This window comes from Lepidochelys olivacea (genome assembly GCF_965140295.1).
Source record: "Lepidochelys olivacea isolate rLepOli2 genome assembly, chromosome: 2".
Lineage (NCBI taxonomy): Eukaryota > Metazoa > Chordata > Testudines > Cheloniidae > Lepidochelys > Lepidochelys olivacea.
In genome coordinates, this window is record NC_140412.1 from 115,542,745 (window position 1) to 115,553,232 (window position 10,488).

General features: G+C 44.2%; 1 protein-coding gene across 2 annotated transcripts in view; it reads right to left on the reverse strand.

The window, feature by feature from the left end:
• The window catches only part of GCNT2 (glucosaminyl (N-acetyl) transferase 2 (I blood group)), an 82,826-nt gene extending 72,547 nt beyond the window's left edge, over nucleotides 1-10,279 (reverse strand). The window contains exon 1 of one of the 2 annotated variants that reach the window (XM_084620282.1): nucleotides 10,207-10,279. The gene's annotated coding sequence lies outside the window, so the exon portion shown is untranslated. The remainder of the gene's footprint in view (nucleotides 1-10,206) is intronic. The other variant, XM_084620284.1, reaches the window with a different exon arrangement.
• Between the last annotated feature and the right edge of the window lie 209 nt (nucleotides 10,280-10,488).

Genomic DNA, 10,488 nt, shown 5'->3' on the forward strand with positions numbered 1-10,488 from the left:
CACTTGATGCCAATGGTTGTAATTGAAGAAAGGGAACAATTAACTTTCCTCAGCATGGAGGTACTATATAAACTTAGAAATATAGCTCAAAATGTTCTTACCTCAATGCCTAAATGTAGGCTTCTTGCAATAAATTGATGTATTCTGTAAGACTTGTGGTAACATGCTCTGGAACTTCAATAAGAACACACATACAAGATTAAAACTGAACTCTGAAACTGCACCTGCTTATGCTTTCTGGGCCTGATTCTGATTTCATGTATGCTTGTTTAGTACCCTTGCCTTCCGTGGAATTACTGCCTGTGCAAGTGAGACACCCTCTTTAGGGATCTGATTCTACACCCTGTAAGATCAATGGCAAAATCTTAATTTCTGTGGGAGCAGGAGCAGACCTTAAATATGCTTCCATTCATACAGACACCTGTGTGGGAGGTCAGAGTGTTCTGAGTGCAATTCCAGAGGCCTGGCCTGGGAAACTGAGAGGTTTAATTTGGGAATTTGGCCTTGAGCCTGGAGGTTGTCTCAACTCAGGTAGGAGTTTGTCATTCAGGTCACACAAACAATATCCAGAAACCTGGTGGTGAAAGGAGATTGTGCAAGAAGGACTTGGATTGCTTTATAAGCCTCGGGGAAAGGAGGGCTGGAATATTGGATTGCCCAACTCCTCCTTGTTTCTGTGCAATAAAGGAGAGGTGGTTTCTGGAGGCCCCCTATCGCCCCTGAAGATATACTGGGGGAATACTTTATGATGATCCATCTGCCTATGCTGTGGTGTAGAGCTCTGTTTTAGACAAGATTCAATAAGCAAATTCCTTTTTTGTACTTTTTCATAGGCTTTTCCTCTTCATGGCAAGCGTTTTCCTTCTGTACTTGGAACATGTGGCTAGATCTTTGGTCCTGCTTCTAGTTGCTTTGCACTGTTCAGACAACACAAAGGCAGCTGAAAAGCTGCGCTAATGTGGTACTGTGATAGTCTGTACCATTCTGTTCACCCCTTGTTGAGGATAGTAGTGTAAGGGCCCTACTGTCAATCAAATGTTAATCCCGCCCCTTGATCCCTTAAGCAGCGCCCACTTATCACTGGAAGTCCTGCCCCATGGGGATATTACTTCCAGTGTCAAGGCAGACACATGACTGGAAGCAAGGTGTGTCATGTGACCGTGCGTCCTCCCACCACCCTCTACCATTCAGGATGGATTTCACCCCTGTAGGACCACCTCAAGAGGAGATTTGACCAATTGGGGAGTTCCAGAGTGGGGTGACCCATCCGGAAGTGGGTCATGTGACCCCTCTAACAACTCCTCCCTCTACTCTCAACCAATTCTGATGGGTTTCGGCTGCAGAGGACTGCCCTGAGAGCAGATTTGACCAAAATAGGGCAGGTTCTGGGATGGGATGAACCGCCCAGAAGAGGGTCGTGTGACCCCTCTAAGAACTTCTCCCACCACCCTCTGCCAATCAGAGTGCAGCACCATCACCCCAGAAGTCCCAGTGTCAGGCAGAAGAGGCCATCCCTAACCAAGAACGTATGTTTTAGAAATTGTGGAAAGGCTGAGAGGAAACATGGACTCCTTCACCGCCCCGTGAGAACTTTGGACTTTGTTTTAGCCCCAAGCACCTTTGGACTTGTGTGGAGAAAGCGCTACATCAGCGACACTTCCGACGAGGGCGCTTTGACTCAACCATTGATGGATACGTCGGAACCTGACCCCGAAACCCAAACCCTCATGAGGCACCCTGATGAGTGTGACAACCTCTCATCATCCACCCCCCTGGAGGTGGAAGGTGATCATGGCTTGGGGGAGTCACCGGCGGACAAGGTGAACATCACTTAGGTAAATGAATGATTAAGAAGTGACGTTTGAGGATGGGGTGTATTAGGGTTAGGAACTGACCCGGGATTGAGTAAATCTAAAAACAAGCAGTGGGGTGCTTACACTGTTCCTTTTCTGAAAATCTTTCAACAGCTTGACAATGCCTTTCTAGAGGCCTTTGAGAACTTATACATTGCTAGCCCTGTGAGAGTAAATATATCATGCATCAGCTGTTTTTGCTCATGTCTGAGACACAGATCTCAAGAGGAAAATCCGGAAAAGGACAAAATGGAAGAATGAACCAGCTCAGACTCCCTCATGGTAGGGGTCATGGCATCCATTTTCACAGGCAGCTGTAAAAGATCGTGTTAAACCAGGCTATTAATAAAACTTATTTAAAGTGTCAATATGAATGCGTCCCCCTCCATACTCGTGTTAGTAAAAGACGGTACCAGTAACAGTCATGTCTACACAGATGGCTCTGTTAAAGAAAACATATTACACCCCCGGGGAAGTTGGGAGCTTCAGTGGGGTGACCTCTGACAGTGCATAGTGCTCTACAATGTTAGCACTGCGTATGAACCCAAGTCCTGCAGTGATACTTGAGTTCACAACTTTCTAGCCCAGAAGTGAGGTTGTTGTGTGTCCAAAGAATGAATACTTAACCAGGTGATGGTCCATTTGATTTTGTTGACACCTGACTAAGGCATCAGCTAACCTTTTGTCGCTGGGGAACCGGTTTGTGACTGATCCCCAGACTTGGAACATGTCTTAGTCATATCATACAATAGAATCTTATAATTGTATGTGCAATGTTGCCACACACACATTTTACCAGGACAATAATGGTCAGCAAATAATGAGTTTTCAAATGACACCGCACAAGGCATACTTTGTATAAAATTCATCATAGACCTGTAAAAGGCATGAATATAGGGGTACAGACTGCAACAGGAGGTCAGTATCATTATTTCTATTTTACAAATGGGGAAATTGAGGCACAGAGAGGGAAAGAGACTTGCCTGAGGTCACTCTGTAGGCCAGTGGCAGAGTCAGGAATAGAACCCACATATCCTGATCCAGTACTCTATCCATTAGGCCACACTGAGTCTCATAAAGAGCTAGCTGTTCCACATGAAGAAATGTGACCTTTCACCTAGCACTGCTTGGGTTTATTTATATTTTTACACAATATTCTATGGCAGGTTTCACTGTTACAAGTAGTCTTCCAAGTTCTTTTTCTTAGCATGCAAGCAAATATTTCACCTGGGGAAGCTGTGCTGATTTTGTCCTGGGCAGAGGGAGGACCAGGAGAATTTGCTGTCTGAAATAAATTCTTGAGGCAGAATTCCTCCCTTGTAACTAGGCATTGGCTGAAATTCCTGAAAGAGGGGATTACCTTGCATGCTATATGACCACTTCTGTTCCAGGACTAGTGTTTATGTAAATAAAACAAGTTATACTTAGAATATACCCAGATTCTACTACACTGATTTCTCTCCACTATGAAGCTGACCTGCAAGGTCTCGGGCATTTGCTATCACTCAGAAGAGGGGCAAAAATATCCTTTTCCTAAAAGTGTATGTCTAATACCAGTTAACATGGCAGGTGAAGGGTTAAATCCCTATGGGAAAGCTGCTTTCCTAATCCTTGATGGCGGGGGATGGGTCAGGGGGATGCTTGATGGCGGGGGGGATGCTAATTGGACAAGCTGGGAGTTCCAGGGATTTGTAAATGGAGCAGGTGATACTGTATGGGAAGGATAACTGAAAGCTAATTTCCTTCAATCAATAATTGCCCACCAGGTGTTTTGAGCTCCATAAAGGAAGAGACTGGGCTCAGAGCTCCTGGAGAGATTTTCTTTGTCTAGAGAGGGTTGCTTGATGTCGATGGCTCTAAAATGTGAGGGGATTATTTCCTAAACATATTATTTCTTGTATATTTTCACTTAACCAAGACATTGGGCCTGATCTATTAAACAGGGCCCTGTAAGGCAAAGTGGTTGTGATGCATCCTTGGGTGGGAACCACCTGTTCTGGCAGTGATGTGCTTTATAATGTTATAACCAGGAGGTCCTGCAATAATCATCTTCCAGAGTGTGTGATAATGCCAGTATCCTAGGGGCTCATGTGCCCACTGAAAGGTGGTGAGAGATTGGAAAATCTATTAGTCTGGTTTTCCATCTAAACAATAATACTTTCTCACGCCCATGGCCAAGGAGGGATGCTGCACCAGTTGGCTAACAAATAAATTATCTGCCCATTAAAAAGGTTCTGCTTTGTTCCTGAAGGGTACACTGAGCATTATGAGGTAGTTTCCAGTGTATGTTATTTAGGATGAAGGATGATGACTTTTTCAGGAAAGTCTAATATGACCCTCCCCACCAGAAATACTTTGAAAACACCAGATATTTGGTGCAAAGAGTTTAATTCCAAAGGCTAAAGAATTACTCTTCAAAAGTCTTTTTATGACCCTTCAGATTAGTTCTCTCTAGCAGAGATGCTTTTTTGGTATCCAGAGAGAAGCTGATCCCCAGGCAATTCACCATAAGCATCCCTTCAATCTGGAGTGGAAATTTTAACAAGAGGCACCTCAGAGCCCTCTCCAGCACATTACAATTCATGGTGAATGTGCTGGCTGGACTCTTGTCTGTGAACCCAGATCTGCAGTCCTCCTCTTGAGGGGGCTGAGATATTTCATCAGACGCTGAATCTCACACAGGATACACTAGAGAAGCTGACCCCCTCCCCCCACAAAGGAATGGTTACCCTAAATCTTAGGTATAGTTCATCATCTTTACAATGAGGACAATAGCACCCCCTACCTCTTAGGGGTGTTAGGGTAAATACATTAAAGATTGTGAGGTACTTAGATACTACAGTAATGGAAGCCACATAAGTAATTAGGATAGCTATAGATAGGTAATCTGTGAGGTTTTTTTCCCCAGGGATAGCCAGCCTCACTTTGCATTTTTCTACAGCCAATTTTTCCCAGTATGCTAGTAACTGGAGGATGATGGCACTTTCTGTTTTCCTTTTGTAATTTGTAAAATTTTTTGGATACACCCCCTTGGGCCACTGACAGAGCAGACAATAGTGGCAAAGAATAAGTCTCATGAATTACAGAAGCATAAGTTGTACTCCTGTAATGTGTGTGCCCATCAGAAGCATGAAGCAGGCTGAGAATAAAGAAGCCTGGTCTTTAGCGTCTGAAACTCAAGGAGGTATCAGGTCAAAGCAATTTTTAACAAAATGAATTCACACATCACAGTGGTTCTCTGAACTCCTAAAGTAACAAAGGATCCCTTCTGGCCTTGGAATCTATGACAAGGCTGCCAGCCAGTTATGATGCTTTATGTCTAATTTTAAATGGCACATACAGAAAAAGAAGTAAAATGGCACCATCTACAGGTTTGAATTAAGGCCTGAAAGGCAATGCAAGGTTTAGCTTTTGTCATAAATATAAAGGGAAGGATAATCACCTTTAAAATCCCTCCTGGCCAGAGGAAAAATCCTTTCACCTGTAAAGGGTTAAGAAGCTAGGATAACCTTGCTGGCACCTGACCAAAATGACCAATGAGGAGACAAGATACTTTCAAAAGCTGGGAGGAGGGAAAAAAACAAAGGGTCTGTGTCTGTCTGTGTGATGCTTTTGCCGGGGACAGAACAGGAATGGAGTCTTAGAACTTAGTAAGTAATCTAGCTAGGTATGTGTTAGATTATGATTTCTTTAAATGGCTGAGAAAATAGCTGTGCTGAATAGAATGACTATTCCTGTCTGTGTGTCTTTTTTGTAACTTAAGGTTTTGCCTAGAGGGATTCTCTATGTTTTGAATCTAATTACCCTGTAAGGTATTTACCATCCTGATTTTACAGAGGTGATTCTTTTTTTTCTTCTATTAAAAGTCTTCTTGTAAGGAAACTGAATGCTTTTTCATTGTTCTTAAGATCCAAGGGTTTGGGTCTGTGGTCACCTATGCAAATTGGTGAGGATTTTTACCAAACCTTCCCCAGGAAGTGGGGTGCAAGGGTTGGGAGGATTTTGGGGGGAAAGATGTTTCCAAACAACGTTTTCTCAGGAACCCAGATAAAGTTTGGTGGTGGCAGTGGAAGTCCAAGGGCAAAGGGTAAAATAGTTTGTACCTTGGGGAAGTTTAACCTAAGCTGGTAAAAGTAAGCTTAGGAGGTTTTCATGCAGGTCCCCACATCTGTACCCTAGAGTTCAGAGTGGGGAAGGAACCTTGACAGCTTTATAGTTATTTTGTAAAATAGGAACCAAGGAATGAAATAGAGCTGCTAAATGATTCAGTTAGTCTATTGCAAACTGACACAAAAATTCACTTGGCATTATTGTGCTCCTTATTCTTCTATCTCCCCAGAAAATATTATTATTTATCATGTGTATTACAGTATCAAGTAATTCCTATGGAAGTAGAAATGACCACATCTGAGGTGGAAGTCAAACTCAAATAGCTTAATGGAAATAAACCAACAGGTGAGGGGGCCTGGATAATCTCCATCCAAGAATATTAAAGAAACTGGCACATGACATTGCAAGCTCAATAGCAAGGTTTTTCAATGAATCTGTCAATTCAGGGGTTGCTCCTGAGTTGCTAATACAGTCCTTATTCTTTTAAAAAAGGGGGAAAAAATGATCCAGGAATCTACAGGCCTGTTAGTTTGACCTTAAGTGTAAGCAAAATCTTAAATAAAATGTTGAAAGAGAAAGTAATTAAGGACATAGAGGCAAAAAGTAAATGGGATAAAATACAACATAGTTTTACAAAAGGTAGATCATACCAGACCAACCTGATCTCTTTCTTTGAGAAGATTCCTTTGTGTAAAAAAATAAATTAATGTAGGAGATTTAATCTATCTGGATTTCAATGAGGCATTTGATACAGTTCCACATGGGAAATTATTAGTTAAATTGGAGAAGATGGGGATTAATATGAGAACTGAATGGTGGATAAGGAACTGGTTAAAGAGGAGACTACCACGGGTCATGGTGAAAGGTGAATGTCCACCTGGAGGGAGGTTACTAGTGGAGTTACTCAGGGATCAGTCTTGGGACCAGTCTTATTTAACATTTTTATTAATGACCTTGGCACAAAAAATGGGAGTGTGCTAATAAAATTTGTGGATGACACAAAATTGGGAGGAATTGCCAATACAGAGGAGGACCGGAATATCATACAAAAAGATCTGGAGGACCTTGAAAACTTCAGTAATAGAAATGGGATTAAATTTAATAGTCCAAAGTGCAAGGTCATGCATTTAGAAACTAACAACAGGAATTTTTGCTATAAACTGGGAATATACCAGTTGGAAGTGACAGGAGAAAGACCTTGGTGTATTAGTTGATCACAGAATGACTATGAGATGCCAACGTGATGTAGCCATGAAAAAAGCTAATGTGATCATAGGGTGCAAGGTATTTTCAGTAGGGATAGGGAAGTGTTAGTATCATTATACCAGGTACTGGTGGGACCTCCTCTAGAAGACTGTTCTGGTCTCCCAGGTTCAAGAAAGATTAATTCAAACTGGAAAAGGTGCAGAGAAGGGCTACTAGGATGATCAGAGGAATGGAAAACCTATGTAATGAGAGGAGACTCAAAGAGTTTGGCTTGTTTAGCCTAACCAAATGAAGGCTGAGGGGAGATATGATTGCTCTCTATAAATACATCAGAGGGATAAATACCAGGGAGGGAGAGGAGTTATTTAAGTTAAGTGCCAATGTTGACACAAGAACAAATGTATATAAACTGTCCATCAACAAGTTTAGGCTTGAAATAGACAAAGGTTTTTAACCATCAGAGGAGTGAAGTTCTGGAGCAGCCTCCCAAGGAGAGCAATGGGTGCAAAAAACCTAACTGGCTTCAAGACTGAGCTTGATAAATTTATGGACGGGATGGTGTGATGAAACTGCTGCAGTGGCATATAACTGACATGGGACTGCTAGTAGCAAATATCTCCAATGGCCGGCGATGGGACACTAGGTAGGGAGAGCTCTGAGTTACTCCAGAGAGTTCTTTTTCAGGTGTCTGGCTAGTGGGCCTTGCCCACATGCTCAGGGTCTAACTGATCACCATATTTGTGGCCAGGAAGGAATTTTCCCCTGGGTCAGATTAGCAGAGACCTGGGGTGGGAGAGGGAGGTGGTTTTCCTTCTTCTGCAAAAGGGACAGGTCACCTGCAAGTTTAAACTAGTGTAAATGGTGGATTCTCTGTAACTTGAAGACTTTAAATCATGATTTGAGGACTTCAGGAACTCAGTCAGAGGTTAGAGGTCTATTACAGGAGTGGGTGGGTGAGATTCTGTGGCCTGCCATGTGCAGGAGGTCCTACTAGATGATCATGATGGTCCTTTCTGGCCTTAAAGTCTATGGCACTCCTGCTGGGCTTGGCATCCTATAGTGCAGGCAATGTACAAAATCATCATCATAAGATATCCTATATTGTATAATGATCTTATTCCTGTATCCTATATACCGCTTCATTTAGTCATGTCAGTACCGTATAGCAGCGGTTCTCAAACTATGGGGTGGGCCTCCTAAGGGAGGCCCGGGAATATGTCAAGGGATGCGTGAGCTGTGTGCTTTCTTTTCTTTTTTCTTTTTTTTTAAAGAGCTCTGGCTGGCAGCCCTGGTGGCTGGGGCTGATTCAGAAGGGCTGTGCACACCCGGGTGGTGGGGATAAAGGGGACAGCTGGAGCCCAGCCACCCCAGACTGACAGCTCTGGCTCTCCTTCTTCCCCGCCCCCGCCCCCCCCCCCCACCAATGCCTTAGCAGGCAGCCCGGACTCAGGTTCTCCTTCCCCTCCCCCCACGCCTATCCCTCACCAGGCGGCAGCCCAGGCTCAGGTAGCAGAGCAGACAAAACCAAAAAATAGTAAATACTGTGCTGCTCTGGGCTTCTGACCCTCAGGAGCACTGGGGCTCAGGGCTTCAGCCCCACAGGGGGCACCAGGCCTTGGGACTTCAGCCCGGAGGAGAGTGCCAGTGTTGGCCTCCCTCCCTGCCCCGCTGAACCCCAAGCCCCGGAGCCCCCTGTGAGGCTGAAACCAGGAGTGGAGCTGCAGGACTGTTGCCCCGACCCCAGTGCTCCCTCCAGATCTAAAGTGTTGAGCCCCGGTGCTGCCCCGCGCAGAAGCCCCGAGCCCCCCGTTCGGAATCAGAACCCCCGGCTCCCCACACCCACATCCGGAACCCCGCACACCCCCTGTGGCTGCAGGCTCAACCCCTTATGTGGCTGAAGTCAGTAACCTCTTCTTCAGAACTATGGAACATTTCAGGATTACAGACAACCTCTATTCCCGAGGCGTCCGTAACTCTGAGGGTCTACTCTGTGAACTTTTTAACTTTTCACCCCCTTTTAACTTTTAGGCACCCCTAGAACGCCAGCGCCCCATGGCACATGCCTACTATGCCTCACTAGAAATCCAGCCCTGCCTGTGACAGCATATGTTTGCAGTGATACAAAAACAGCATCTCCAAAACATAACGTGATTTATTCTGCCTCAAAGGCACATAGTACTTAAAGAAGTAGATTTAAAATAACAAATAGACCTGCATGCATACTCCTTTACTGAAGCTTGCCCTCTCTATCCATTGTTTAGATGGGTCCGGCTTATTTCCCATCTGAGTTGGGAGAAACAACCTACACTGCTTGCAGCCTGGCCCCTCTGTCTTTGTTTGTGTTTAAGACAGTCGTCAGATTGTCAACCTTTTCACTACACATCCTTGGCAGCCTCTCTCTCAGGTCTCCCCCAAAGCTCCTCCCTTATTTAGGGTCTTTTAGGGGTTCCATCTCCTTTTGGTCCAAGGCTTAGTTTGGATGAAGCTAGCTAAGTTAATTTTTTCACCAGTTGTGGGCCCAGCCAATGTTATCGTCACACTTTTGAGGTTGTGTATGGGAGGTTCATTTCTCTGTGTCATTGTTTTACCCTTCCTGCTATGTTCTATAACAAGATTTTTACAGCCCCCTTTGATTAAGCTCTGTGCGTTCAAACAGGCAGCATATGAATTTGAACAGGGAAACCGAATCACACATAATATTCATAAAAGATACTACAGACATTGTCCCAGTTTGTCACACCACATATCAAGGCCTTGTCCCAGATCTGGAAAACTTGGTCTCTTTTCTGCGGGGTAAATTCTGCAGTACAGTCAGAGCTGGGCCACCCAAGCTGGCTGCTAGCAACCACCCAGTCTGTTCATCTCCCAGACATTCATTCGGGCAATGATGGAACTAAGCCAAATAAGATTCCCAGGGAGTTTTCTCTTCAGAGATATTGGGCTTTAATATTATTAAGCTGGGATGATTGAACCTTCCCCCCTGGGACTCTGTGGGTTACAAACAGGGTAGAAAATTATTGTAAATGCCCAGTCTTACCCAAGTCCTCCAGCTGGCCAAATTCCTCATCCACACAGCTGCCTTTCACTGTGGTCTATGATGTTTGATTTCCTTCTCAATGTAACTTTAAGTCCTTGCTGCAGCTCATCTCTGTTAGTGAATTCCAGCTTGGCCACAGCTTGCCTCGTCTCCCCTATTTCCTGGAAAACCTTCAAGTCCATGACAGGCAGATTGATGGTCACCTCGTTCATCCTTCTTGACATCCCATTATCTGTGCTACTCAGATGTTGGAGAGTATGATTAAGAAACCTTTTTATAGCT